Raw genomic sequence first — 12432 nt, forward strand, 5'->3', positions numbered from 1 at the left:
GGGACGGACAGCCCACGGGTTTGTGCGCACGGACAGCCCAGCCCACCAAAGAAGCTTAGGTTAGCAGCAAAGACGTGGTTTTAGAACAGAAAAAAAAACTAAAAAGCAGCCCGTTTGATATGCCGACATGTTAGACAGTAAAAAATATGTTTTTTTTGTACCGAACTTTGACAAATGTTTTGTATGCTTGACAATTTTCGTTATTGAAATGACATTCATGGAAGTCATGGCAAAAAAAAACCAAAAACAACACTCCAAAATGCTTTAAAAAATAGCTTTTTGCAGCATGGATTGTTTTTGCCAAAACTTCCATGGATGTCCTTTCGTGATAAATTTTTACAAGCACACAGAACATTTGCCAAAGTTTACAACAACAAAAAATCAGATTATTTTTATTTATTTTTACTATTTTCTAATTTTACTTATTATTAGCTAGGGACGGACAGCCCACGGGTTTGTGCGCACGGACAGCCCAGCCCACCAAAGAAGCTTAGGTTAGCAGCAAAGACGTGGTTTTAGAACAGAAAAAAAAACTAAAAAGCAGCCCGTTTGGTATGCCGACATGTTAGACAGTAAAAAATATGTTTTTTTTGTACCGAACTTTGACAAATGTTTTGTATGCTTGACAATTTTCGTTATGAAATGACATTCATGGAAGTCATGGCAAAAAAAAACCAAAAACAACACTCCAAAATGCTTTAAAAAATAGCTTTTTGCAGCATGGATTGTTTTTGCCAAAACTTCCATGGATGTCCTTTCGTGATAAATTTTTACAAGCACACAGAACATTTGCCAAAGTTTACAACAACAAAAAATCAGATTATTTTTATTTATTTTTACTATTTTCTAATTTTACTTATTATTAGCTAGGGACGGACAGCCCACGGGTTTGTGCGCACGGACAGCCCAGCCCACCAAAGAAGCTTAGGTTAGCAGCAAAGACGTGGTTTTAGAACAGAAAAAAAAACTAAAAAGCAGCCCGTTTGGTATGCCGACATGTTAGACAGTAAAAAATATGTTTTTTTTGTACCGAACTTTGACAAATGTTTTGTATGCTTGACAATTTTCGTTATGAAATGACATTCATGGAAGTCATGGCAAAAAAAAACCAAAAACAACACTCCAAAATGCTTTAAAAAATAGCTTTTTGCAGCATGGATTGTTTTTGCCAAAACTTCCATGGATGTCCTTTCGTGATAAATTTTTACAAGCACACAGAACATTTGCCAAAGTTTACAACAACAAAAAATCAGATTATTTTTATTTATTTTTACTATTTTCTAATTTTACTTATTATTAGCTAGGGACGGACAGCCCACGGGTTTGTGCGCACGGACAGCCCAGCCCACCAAAGAAGCTTAGGTTAGCAGCAAAGACGTGTTTTAGAACAGAAAAAAAAACTAAAAAGCAGCCCGTTTGGTATGCCGACATGTTAGACAGTAAAAAATATGTTTTTTTGTACCGAACTTTGACAAATGTTTTGTATGCTTGACAATTTTCGTTATGAAATGACATTCATGGAAGTCATGGCAAAAAAAAACCAAAAACAACACTCCAAAATGCTTTAAAAAATAGCTTTTTGCAGCATGGATTGTTTTTGCCAAAACTTCCATGGATGTCCTTTCGTGATAAATTTTTACAAGCACACAGAACATTTGCCAAAGTTTACAACAACAAAAAATCAGATTATTTTTATTTATTTTTACTATTTTCTAATTTTACTTATTATTAGCTAGGGACGGACAGCCCACGGGTTTGTGCGCATGGACAGCCCAGCCCACCAAAGAAGCTTAGGTTAGCAGCAAAGACGTGGTTTTAGAACAGAAAAAAAAACTAAAAAGCAGCCCGTTTGGTATGCCGACATGTTAGACAGTAAAAAATATGTTTTTTTTGTACCGAACTTTGACAAATGTTTTGTATGCTTGACAATTTTCGTTATGAAATGACATTCATGGAAGTCATGGCAAAAAAAAACCAAAAACAACACTCCAAAATGCTTTAAAAAATAGCTTTTTGCAGCATGGATTGTTTTTGCCAAAACTTCCATGGATGTCCTTTCGTGATAAATTTTTACAAGCACACAGAACATTTGCCAAAGTTTACAACAACAAAAAATCAGATTATTTTTATTTATTTTTACTATTTTCTAATTTTACTTATTATTAGCTAGGGACGGACAGCCCACGGGTTTGTGCGCACGGACAGCCCAGCCCACCAAAGAAGCTTAGGTTAGCAGCAAAGACGTGGTTTTAGAACAGAAAAAAAAACTAAAAAGCAGCCCGTTTGGTATGCCGACATGTTAGACAGTAAAAAATATGTTTTTTTTGTACCGAACTTTGACAAATGTTTTGTATGCTTGACAATTTTCGTTATGAAATGACATTCATGGAAGTCATGGCAAAAAAAAACCAAAAACAACACTCCAAAATGCTTTAAAAAATAGCTTTTTGCAGCATGGATTGTTTTTGCCAAAACTTCCATGGATGTCCTTTCGTGATAAATTTTTACAAGCACACAGAACATTTGCCAAAGTTTACAACAACAAAAAATCAGATTATTTTTATTTATTTTTACTATTTTCTAATTTTACTTATTATTAGCTAGGGACGGACAGCCCACGGGTTTGTGCGCACGGACAGCCCAGCCCACCAAAGAAGCTTAGGTTAGCAGCAAAGACGTGGTTTTAGAACAGAAAAAAAAACTAAAAAGCAGCCCGTTTGGTATGCCGACATGTTAGACAGTAAAAAATATGTTTTTTTTGTACCGAACTTTGACAAATGTTTTGTATGCTTGACAATTTTCGTTATGAAATGACATTCATGGAAGTCATGGCAAAAAAAAACCAAAAACAACACTCCAAAATGCTTTAAAAAATAGCTTTTTGCAGCATGGATTGTTTTTGCCAAAACTTCCATGGATGTCCTTTCGTGATAAATTTTTACAAGCACACAGAACATTTGCCAAAGTTTACAACAACAAAAAATCAGATTATTTTTATTTATTTTTACTATTTTCTAATTTTACTTATTATTAGCTAGGGACGGACAGCCCACGGGTTTGTGCGCACGGACAGCCCAGCCCACCAAAGAAGCTTAGGTTAGCAGCAAAGACGTGGTTTTAGAACAGAAAAAAAAACTAAAAAGCAGCCCGTTTGGTATGCCGACATGTTAGACAGTAAAAAATATGTTTTTTTTGTACCGAACTTTGACAAATGTTTTGTATGCTTGACAATTTTCGTTATGAAATGACATTCATGGAAGTCATGGCAAAAAAAAACCAAAAACAACACTCCAAAATGCTTTAAAAAATAGCTTTTTGCAGCATGGATTGTTTTTGCCAAAACTTCCATGGATGTCCTTTCGTGATAAATTTTTACAAGCACACAGAACATTTGCCAAAGTTTACAACAACAAAAAATCAGATTATTTTTATTTATTTTTACTATTTTCTAATTTTACTTATTATTAGCTAGGGACGGACAGCCCACGGGTTTGTGCGCACGGACAGCCCAGCCCACCAAAGAAGCTTAGGTTAGCAGCAAAGACGTGGTTTTAGAACAGAAAAAAAAACTAAAAAGCAGCCCGTTTGGTATGCCGACATGTTAGACAGTAAAAAATATGTTTTTTTTGTACCGAACTTTGACAAATGTTTTGTATGCTTGACAATTTTCATTATGAAATGACATTCATGGAAGTCATGGCAAAAAAAAACCAAAAACAACACTCCAAAATGCTTTAAAAAATAGCTTTTTGCAGCATGGATTGTTTTTGCCAAAACTTCCATGGATGTCCTTTCGTGATAAATTTTTACAAGCACACAGAACATTTGCCAAAGTTTACAACAACAAAAAATCAGATTATTTTTATTTATTTTTACTATTTTCTAATTTTACTTATTATTAGCTAGGGACGGACAGCCCACGGGTTTGTGCGCACGGACAGCCCAGCCCACCAAAGAAGCTTAGGTTAGCAGCAAAGACGTGGTTTTAGAACAGAAAAAAAAACTAAAAAGCAGCCCGTTTGGTATGCCGACATGTTAGACAGTAAAAAATATGTTTTTTTTGTACCGAACTTTGACAAATGTTTTGTATGCTTGACAATTTTCATTATGAAATGACATTCATGGAAGTCATGGCAAAAAAAAACCAAAAACAACACTCCAAAATGCTTTAAAAAATAGCTTTTTGCAGCATGGATTGTTTTTGCCAAAACTTCCATGGATGTCCTTTCGTGATAAATTTTTACAAGCACACAGAACATTTGCCAAAGTTTACAACAACAAAAAATCAGATTATTTTTATTTATTTTTACTATTTTCTAATTTTACTTATTATTAGCTAGGGACGGACAGCCCACGGGTTTGTGCGCACGGACAGCCCAGCCCACCAAAGAAGCTTAGGTTAGCAGCAAAGACGTGGGAGTTTGTTACTACTAATAGCCTGTTAGTGGTTGGGCGTTTCGCCTTGTCGTTAGGTCCAGGGCGTCATGTGTGGCTTGGCCAACCACACGATCAAACTTGTATCCCACTCTATGTGGACTTTGAGTAATAAAAGGCTATTACCCCTCAAAAAAAAAACTTGACTCAAGAGTGAGCGTTGACCTGAGAGGAGACTCATCCCCTCTTCCATCCGAATCTCCATCGCCTTCACTCGATCGGCAGCAAGCAGCGAGGTCTGCGGAGACTCGTCCGTCCAGGTAAACTAGTAGTAAGTAGATCTTGTCTCGTCTGCTAATATGTAGGCTGATTTGTTATTTTCAAATGGGGATCCGACGTCTGCGGATTCAGAATTGGTCCCAGATCTATTTGCACTTATTTACCACCGATTTGCAGCTAGAGACTGTCAAGCCGCGGTCAACTAGGGCCTGCTCCTTGCTATTGCTAAAAACTACTGCCTTTATTTTGGGTCACCGTTCTGGTTGTGGAGTTGGTCAACGCTGTGGCTCCCGTTTTGATGTGTTTTGTCTGTACCGTATGGTAACGCTGGTCTTCCAAGTGAAACTAAATCTTAAAAAAAAAAAAAGAGGCTGTTGAACGCATATATCTTGTGGGTGCTCAAATCTTGGGGCAACACAACAAGTTCGTGCTGCTAGTTTTGCTTGGTATGGTGGTTAGTTTGCTGCTGATGCTTGTGGGTGTCTATATTGGTTGTAAAAGGATAATCTTGTTGTTTGTTAAGTTACTTACTCCATCCCTCAGAAAATAAGTGTTGTTGATTTAGTACAAATTTGTACTAAGTCTACGACACTTGTTTTGGGACGGAGGGAGTACCTTCTAGTCGATCTGCCGGCAAAGCTTAGTGTGACCTGAACTTCTTGCCCAGCTACGACTTCTATTTTTGTTGCATCGGGATGCTTCAACCGTGTTTCGATTCGTTATTGTCATCATTGTCGAATCCGACCATGGGGTCATTCTAAACATAGTGTTTTTCCACAAAACAAAAAATTAATGAAGTAATATCATATAAACCGGAGAAACAAAATATTTCCTAGCAGCTTCGTATATACTACTTACCTAATTAAGGTCACTGTGCCAATACATTGATATACTACATTAATTGCCTACATTTTTTTCGCTGTCAATATTAATTGGCTACCTGAGTTGGCGATTTGGGTCTAGCTAGTAGCTAAGTGCCTATGCTCATTCATTCATAATGAATTTTCTCTCGTTTTTAGGTTAATTACACAGTGACAATAAATGGAATGCAAAGCTTGTACTACACAAAGTGGCCTAAAGCAGATGTTAGCTGTTGAAACAGCGGAGCCCAAGGCCCTACCATTATCACTCTTGGAGGACATCACAGATAATTTCTCTGCTGATCGACAGATTGGAAGAGGTGGGTTTGCAGTGGTTTATAAGGTATACATTCATTCCAATCTTAATCAATCCTGATTTAAAACCTCAAGCCGGCGACGTTATGCTAACGCTCGTTCCGGAAGCAGGGAGTCATTGGTGGAAGGGCGGTCGCCGTGAAGAGGTTGTCCAACGCTCTTATGGATGATAAGGAATTTCACCGAGAGGTTGAATGCCTGTTGCGAGTAAAACACAAAAATGTAGTTAGATTTCTGGGATATTGTGCGAACCGACAAGGAAATATGGCAACATACAATGGTAAACTTGTCATGGCAGATATCCACCAGAGATTGCTTTGCTTCGAGTATGTACCAAAAGGGAGTCTTGATAAGTATATCATTGGTACGATTATGCGTCCTCTAACTTTACGGTCTATTTTCTGCATATACTAGAAATTGTCTAGTGTGTCATATAACATCGGGACATCAAGCATGTCAATAACCTGTTTTCTCCTATCCCCTTAATAGATGCATACCGTGAGTGGAGAACGTGCTATAAAATAATTAAAGGGATTTGTGAGGGCTTGCAGTTCCTTCATGACAATCATATCATTCACTTGGATTTGAAACCTGCCAATATACTGCTCGACGATAGCATGGTACCGAAAATTACTGATTTTGGCCTTTCCAGATGCTTTGATGAAAATCAAAGTCGGGATATTACCAAAACTATATTAGGAACAATGTAAGCTAGCAAACTCTTCTTGTAAGTTGCTCTGTGCTTTGAATCCCATTCAACTTAACCACAAATTAGTTACATCTTTTCTATGTTTGTACAGGGGATATTTGGCGCCCGAATTTCGTGAAGGGGGTGTAATTGCACCAAGTGCTGACTTGTATAGTCTTGGTGTTATTATCATAGAAATACTGACCGGGCAGAAGGGGTATCAAGCGACTGGGAATGTAAGAACATATATGCCACTTTAGCTCAACTTACTTTTTGCCTAAGAAGGACCGACTTTAAAATAATGGCCACCATTTTACTTCACATATTGTCACAATATTTTAGTTTGGGATGTATAATCATATTATTTCTGGAAGCACAGCAAGTAGTGGGAAGCATAGTTTTGGCTGCAAAATAATTAATACAATAAATTTTTTGCTAAAGAAGTTTTCTTCTCAATTAGATGCATCATTTCTGAAAGTGCAATTTATGTTGTGATAGACATGACTTGAATCTATTGGGACATGGTACTTTTTAGAGATTTTTTGTTCTTAGTTTGATGCTTGAATGTATGTGGTTGGTATGTACTATACTAATATGACTTTCCTACAGAAAAATTGGTTGTCGGTCCATTTCATAGACCATAACCCACCATTGAAATTTTTTAGGTGCTTGAAAGTTGGAGTGATAGATTGGAGAGATCACAACGAGACACACTATCTGACCAAATACGAGTATGCTACGAGATAGCTTTAGAGTGCAGAGACTTCAATCCAAAGAAGAGACCAGCTAGCGCAAAAGATATAATTGACAGGTTAAACGGGAAGGAAAGTATCCAGGTATATTAAAAAATTTGAGAGTTTGTAAATTTCATCCTTTAATTCTGAGTTGCTACAGATACCACTCGGATCTTTGCAATAGAACCATTTTAGCTGATAGAGTTTGAACTTTGGTGCTCGAAGAACAAGGCTAGGAATCCCATGACGCTGGTTGCTTTAGTTGCACATCCTTGCTTGGAAACTACTCCCTCCGTCCCAAAATATAAGAACGTTTTTAATACTAGCATAGTGTCAAAAACGTTCTTATATTCTGGGACAGAGGGAGTAGAACCTTACTAACCTCTGGTTCATAGTACTAGTAGTTTTGCACTGTTGTCAATCAAACAACTTTAAAGTTTTACCATCAATACATAAGTAATTAGCAACAAAAACACCAAACTAAATTACTAGATCTGTTATGAGATATATTTTCATAATATTGAATTAATTTGGCATGAACCAATATGCCCTCTTCATTCAGGAAAAAAAAACTATCTGGGCATCTTCAACCCAACAATCAACAAAAAAATTATAAAAATTTTACATGTAAGAATTATATACTGAGCATGTATGTATTATACCACCTATTAAAATTTTAAGGTTTTTTCTTTCTTTCTTGTCGTCCTCTCCACTATTCATTTATTCTATATTTATTACTCCCTCTGTTCCAGAATATAAGAACGTTTTTGACATTATGCTAGTGTTAAAAACGTTCTTATATTTTAGGACGGAGAGAGTATATTATATAATAAGAAGACTAATGCATGCATGCGGCCAGACAGCGGAGCCAAAGGAATCCAAGGGGAAGAACAAAGGCGTGCCGCCGGGGCAGACGGTGGTCATGCCGCGGCCCGTTGTCCGGGGACCAGCGTACGGTCTCGGCGAGACGAAGCATCCCCTGCCGGCGAGGCTCGGCCCGAGTGGTGCGGCAAGGGCGACTAGGGTGTCGTCGATGTACGACATGGTGGAGCTGATGCACTACCTGTACGTGAGCGTCGTTAAGGCGCGCGATCTCCCAACCATGGACATCACCGGCCCGTACGTGGAGGTGATAGTGGGAGACTTGAGGGGCGTCACGTGCCACCTGGAGAAGACCCACAACCCTTTGTGGCGGCAGACGTTCGCCTTCTCCCGCGCTCACGTGCAGGCCAGCGTGCTCGAGGTCAACGTCATGGACAAGAGCACGCTCCAGGACAAATTCGTCGGTCGCGTACTCTTCGACTTGTCCGCCATCCCCATCTGCCTCCCGCCCGACAGCCCGCTGGCACCGCAGTTGTACGGCCTCTCAGACGCCCATGGCAAGAGTGTCGGCGAGATCATGCTCGCCGTCTGGGTCGGCAGCCAGGCTGACGAGGCCTTCCCGGACGCGTGGCACTCGGAAGCGCACATGCTGTCGCTTGAGATGCTCGCCAACAGGCGCTCCCAGGTGTACTACTCCCCGAAGCTCATCTGTCTCAATGTCACCGTCATCGCAGCGCAGGACCTGATCGGTACCGAGATAGCCCGGCCGCTCGCGCCTACCATCGTCAAGATCCAGATGGGCAGCCAAATCCGCCGCACGCGGCCGGGGCAGCCGCAGGGGTCGGCGAACCAGGCGTGGAACGAGGACCTATTGTTCGTGGCCAGCGAGTCGTCCAAGGACCCGCTGGTGGTGACAGTGGAGGAGAAGGTCGCCGCCGGCAGGGACGAGCCCATCGGCCGCATCATCTGCCCCGTGGCGTCGCCGTACGTGACCCGCAGCAAAGGGGCCAAGTTGGTGCCGTCCAAATGGTTCAGACTGTCCCGCAGCCGCAGGACGATGTCCATGCCGTTCGCCAGCAAGATCCATCTGAGGATGAGCCTGGAGACGGCGTACCACGTGCCGGAGGAATCGAAGCACTACAGCAGCGACCTGCAGCCAGCGGCGGAGAAGCTCCGAAGGAGCGCCATAGGCGTGCTGGAGGTGGGCATCCTCGGCGCACATGCCCTGGGCGACAACAAGCACCCGTACTGTGTGGCCAAGTACGGAGACAAGTGGATGCGCACGCGCACGTTGCTCGGCACGGTGGCGCAGCAGTGGAACGAGCCGTACACCTGGGATGTGTTCGACCCCAACACTGTCGTCACCATCGCGGTCTTGAACAACAACCACCTGTTCGGCCATGGCGACGGATCAGCCATGGACCAGCGGATCGGCAAGGTGCGCATCTGGCTCGCGACCTTACAGAGCGACCGCGTGTACACGCACTACTACCCGCTCATGGCGCTGAGCCCGAGGGGACTAAAGAAGACGGGGGAGCTCCACCTCGCCACCCGGTTCACGTGCACGGCATGGGCCAACATGCTGGCGCAGTACTGGGGGCCGCCGCTGCCCACGATGCACTACACGAACCCCATCTCCGAGTTGCAGCTGGACTACCTCCGGGTCCAGGCGATGGTGATCGTGGCGACGCGGCTGGGCAGGGCGGATCCGCCGCTGCCTAGGGAGGCGGTGGAGTACGTGCTCGACGTAGACTCCAACACGTTCAGCCTGCGGCGGAGCAAGGCCAACATCTGCCGGATCACCACGCTCTTGTCTGGAATTGTTGCCGTCGGCGAGTGGTTCGACGGCAACTCCAAGTGGAAGAATCCGTTGACGCCTATTTTGGTGCACGTGGGCTTCGTGAAGCTGGTGTGCTGCCCGGAGCTGATCCTGCCCACCATCTTCGTGTGCTTGATCGTGATCATGGCGTGGAACTACTGCTGGCGGCCACGGGGGCCTCCACACATAGACACGATGCTGTCACGCGCGGACCCGGCCGAGATGGACGACCCCGCACGTAGATGCGATGCTGTGGTGGTACAGTGATGTGGCGTACCCCGACGAGCTGGACGAGGAATTCGACACGTCCCCGACATCCAAGCCGGATGACATCGTGAGCCTGAGATACGATCGGCTGCGGAGCCTGGCTACGATGGTGCAGACGGTGGCCGGCGACCTGGCTACTCAGGGGGAGCGCGCACAGTCGCTGCTCCGCTGGGGCGACCACAGGGTGACTCCCGTCTTCATTGCCCTCTCGCTGGCGATGGCCGTCGTACTTTACCTGACGCCGTTCCGGGTGTTGACCATGGCGATGGGGCTCTACTTCCTCCGGCCCCCGTGGTTGAGGGGCAGGACCAACCTGCTCGTCAACTTGTATAGTCGTCTGCCCTCCGATGAAGACGTGATGCTATGAACGTTTTTTTTTTCCTGCGATGAATGACGCTAGGGGGGCCGACTCAAGCCAGTACATGTTTCAGCCATTTTTTGTGCGTGGACGTTGCCACCGGCAAACATGGCTCAAGACCATGACACGATGCGCACATGCGTCTGCACCAGTAATTCTTACATCTACAAAAAGTTGCGTAAAGTTTTTACAAGCAAGTTAAGGCGAGGAACTATGATTGGTAATAAAGGGATGTCCCTGTTTTTTCTTTTTTAGATGGAACACCCGATTCCATTGACCCACTGCACTGGCACAACTGAAACGCTTGCCCTCCTGACGTTTACATATCATCCAGCAACTCCTCAGACCAAAGCTGTTTTGGAGATTGCCTCCGAGAACGGCAAATTTTATAATTTTAACCTATGGAATAAAACATTTCACAAAATGAACTCATTTGAAGAAAAAAATCACTCAGTTGACCGTTTTGAGTGACGCCCGACATGAAGGCGCCACACCCTACTGTGCAGTGCCTAGCACGCAGGCGTTGCATGTCCCACAGTGCAGCGTCTGAGAGCTAGGCGCCACACATGTAAGGTGTAGTGCCTAGCCCGTAGGCGCTGCACTGTGACTTATATGCAGCCGCCGCGCACTAGCCCTCCCCCACCCACACCATTCTTCCAGCAGTTGCAGAAGCATCCCGGCGACGGCTGGCTCCTCTCCCCCTCTCCATCCCATCTCCCAAAATCTTCGGATCTGACGATTTGGTCCGTGGAATTCTTCACCATTCCATCCTACAAGGTACTCTCCTCCGATCTCCTTCTTTTTGTCCATATAATCTATCTTATTCTGAAGATTTGTGGAACCCTTGTTTGATTAGATTAGAATGTTGCATATATGTATATAGATTTTAGCCACAGGTTCACGGTCACATGGGCTCCCGTCGTTATGCAGCGAGTACGAATGCATATGCAATGTATTTTTAGATGAGAAAAAAACCCAACTCATGATAGCCCACCGGCACAGGATACGTCTACAACAATAGCCCGCCCCCCACCCTCTTCCTCAGACGCACCCATTCCCAGGTAGATCCCTTTCGTTGACATGACAGGACATGGATCAAGATCGATTTGGGCGTCGCCTCCGCCGATGTGAGGGTGCGATGGATGCGCGGTTCCCGCACTCTTGGGCTAAGGTGACCAAGGTGCAGCTCATGTAGTTCGGCATCGCCAGCCCCGATGAGATCGTAATCCCCTACACCCCACACCCACCCACAACCGCTACCGATTCACAGAAAATTAGGAAAACGGAGAAACCCAAAAAATGAATAAAAAATGAAAACTGAAAAAATTGGCAATAAAAAAAGGACGAAATAAACAAAGTCTGTGATTCTTATGGAAGCATTTTTTTCGAGAAGCACGGTTGTGCTTATGTGGAAGAACATGTTTTTTTCCTGTTCAAAAAGCACAGTTGTGCTTCTTGCGGAAGCAAATATGTGCTTCCATAAGCAACTAATATGTGCTTGTCATACAAGCACAAATTTTCTTTTCTCAAGAAGCACATTTTGCAGAAGCAAATCTGTGCTTCCGTTGAAAAAAAATGAAAAAAGTCCATTTTACTCCCCTCAACAAAGTGGCCGGTTCACATAACACCTTGAGCATTTTTTCTGTTCCCTTAACCCCTCATCTATCCTATACCGTTCACAAAACATCTTTGCTGGGTTTGCTCATTTTGTTTTGCTGACGTGGAGGTAGTCAAAGCGGTAGTTGACCACTGGGGCGCCCTTGTCAGGTTCAAGCACAAATTTTCTTTTCTCAAGAAGCACATTTTGCAGAAGCAAATCTGTGCTTCCGTTGAAAAAAAATGAAAAAAGTCCATTTTACTCCCCTCAACAAAGTGGCCGGTTCACATAACACCTTGAGCATTTTTTCTGTTCCCTT

General features: G+C 43.3%; 1 pseudogene; it reads left to right on the top strand.

Moving 5' to 3' along the window:
* The first annotated feature begins 5688 nt into the window (after window positions 1-5688).
* On the top strand, window positions 5689-10525 carry LOC125537511 (annotated as a pseudogene).
* The last annotated feature ends 1907 nt before the right edge of the window (window positions 10526-12432 follow it).

The sequence above is a fragment of the Triticum urartu genome, chromosome 2 (assembly GCF_003073215.2).
Source record: "Triticum urartu cultivar G1812 chromosome 2, Tu2.1, whole genome shotgun sequence".
NCBI classification, from domain to species: domain Eukaryota; kingdom Viridiplantae; phylum Streptophyta; class Magnoliopsida; order Poales; family Poaceae; genus Triticum; species Triticum urartu.